Source organism: Hylaeus volcanicus, chromosome 7 (genome assembly GCF_026283585.1).
Source record: "Hylaeus volcanicus isolate JK05 chromosome 7, UHH_iyHylVolc1.0_haploid, whole genome shotgun sequence".
In the NCBI taxonomy this organism is placed as follows: domain Eukaryota; kingdom Metazoa; phylum Arthropoda; class Insecta; order Hymenoptera; family Colletidae; genus Hylaeus; species Hylaeus volcanicus.
The window spans coordinates 10385845-10388351 of NC_071982.1; positions in this window are offsets into that span (position 1 = coordinate 10385845).

The following is a 2507-nucleotide window of genomic DNA, read 5'->3' on the forward strand; positions in this document are numbered from 1 at the left end:
AGTTCGGGATTTCGATAACAGTTTTCTAGTAACTTTCTTAGGGAGTTGGATCTCCTTATACAGTCTTCAAGATTTAACTCATCCACAGTATCTATTTATCTCAAGTGATCATCATTGTTTTTTTCATACGTTTACCGTTAATTCAAGTATAAACATTCTGTACTTATATTATTTAGTACACCTCTAAACATTATTTTTGCCATTATAATTCTTAATTTACTTTTATTTGCAAGTATAATTGTAAAAGTTTACTTGGAGCTTCAGGACCTTGTTTTTTAATGAAACATAAATGGTATGAAATATATGTACTCGATTTTATTATTAGGTTGTTCCGAAAGTTTCTTTCGTGAGTTTCACTCAATTATTTTATGTGGTCGTGTTTATATAAATAGACAATCTAATTTCATAGATATCCATGTTGTAACAGTAATGGAGCAAAATGAATCGTGCACAATTCAGTAATGTAACATAAAATATAAAATGTTGTGCATGTATTACTTATTAATAAAGCGAAAGAAACTTTTGGGACAACCTAATAGTTTAAATTAAAGTACACGGCACAATTAACTCATATATTCCACTTTTCCAAGTGACATTACTATTTTTATTGTTGGACGTTACAAGTTTAAATGTAAAGGTAGCAGCTCTAGTAGTTTTTTAATGGTGTAGATAAGAATAAAGCGTATTTTTAGTGCAAGAAATGTTGTTTTCATTCAAGAAAGGAGATAGAATATTTGTTCATATCTGTTGATAAATTCATCACCTTCCTGGCGGACCCTTATGGGCCCACGGCAGTGATGGACATTCATGTGATTTTTCCCTCGAGGGATTCCTTTCTGTGCATGCGTACGCGACGTCACAGCTACATGTCGTCTGCTACCATACATGTATCTGAACCGCCAAAGGAGGTGCATTTATAGGGCCTTTGCAACTTTCCAGCGTTTTTAACGGACAAATAAAGTACAAAAGTACTAGTGCTTCTTTAAATTCATATTTCTACTTCTTTCTTATGAGTTTTTCTGGAAGTATATATATGTAAACATTGTTATAAATTATATTATACATTATATTTTTTATATATATATATGCAATAACATACACTATATTACAATTTATATATATATAAATGTAACGTATAAAGAAATTTATACATACATATATATATATGTTATCGCATATGTATAGGCGTGTGTATACATGTTATAAATTAGTAATTTTTTTGTTATAGCTACTTTCTGGAAATGCTTGCATTTTTTTCCTCGATCGAACTACTGTAATTTAGTTTCAAGTCGATTAAAATATGAAATTAGTTTTATTTAAACGTATTCAGTTAATATTCGTAAGGTATATGCTTTCAATATATGATTGTATATGTATGTTTTATGTATTTGTGTCTCATGTTCATTTTTATCTGCAATATTTTTGTTCGAATACTGGTAAGGTTTTCTGCAGTCTCCTTACTCTTAGCAATAAATGTTGATATTCATATAATAAATCGGCTGGAGACGTAAAAACTAAAGAAATAATGAATTGTTTTCCACTTTTTATTGTACATCTATGCTATTTTCATTCATAAAAACTTTTCTCTTTCTCTATAACTTCCTTACAATTTGTTCCTTACTAGGATCCAATGGTACCCTAAATTCTAAGTAAGTGTATACAGCAGTGAGGACTGCAACGCTCGCTTCAATGCGCATGATCAGAAAAATCCCACGAATGTCCATCACTGGCCCACGGTATTAGTGGCGCCACCAACTCGTGCAACACTGGCATAAACTGGCGGGACATTCAAACAGGGATCAATGGAAATAATCGTATACCTTTTGAAGCAAACAAAATACTTTATTATTAGATATTATAGTACAGTACGTGTAGCCCGTGACACATTAAAACAGACCATTTAGTTACGTCCTAAACAAATAGCCCTCTTATTCCATAACCAACCATGATATGACCTACTGCACTTTCTGTCCTTCGTTCCCTCTCGCACCTTTCCATTCTCTCTCTCACGCACACTCTTACTTAATTTTTCTCTTCGCACTCTCGCTTTCTTTCTCTCTTCCTCTCCCCCCTTTTTTCTTTAACATTGCTCGCAAGCCAGTTGTCAACAGTATCGATTTCGTGTACAACGAGGTGGGGGAGAGAGGGGCGGGGGGGGGGGGGGGCAAATTCTGCTCAAACGGGACGAGCTTTTGTTAGAAAAAATAATTAACCTTCTTTTTAGAATTGTTGCTGAAGAGATAGATACCAACATACAGTAGTCTCGATTCGTTTCCGCGCATTTCCAAGCACTTCCGCGCGTCCGATTGGGTACACTTCGACGGAGGCGGGGCGTATTTACTCTCCTGGCGCGTCACTGGTACGAATAATTCGCTCGGAGGTCGGTAATCCTCGCATTTCAACGTTAAGTCATTCCTTTTCGTTAATATTCTCTGTTTTACATCTTTTAGCGAAGTGGCAGCGAGTCAGGAGAATGAATGGCTAGTTTTAGTTGTGTGTGTGTGTGT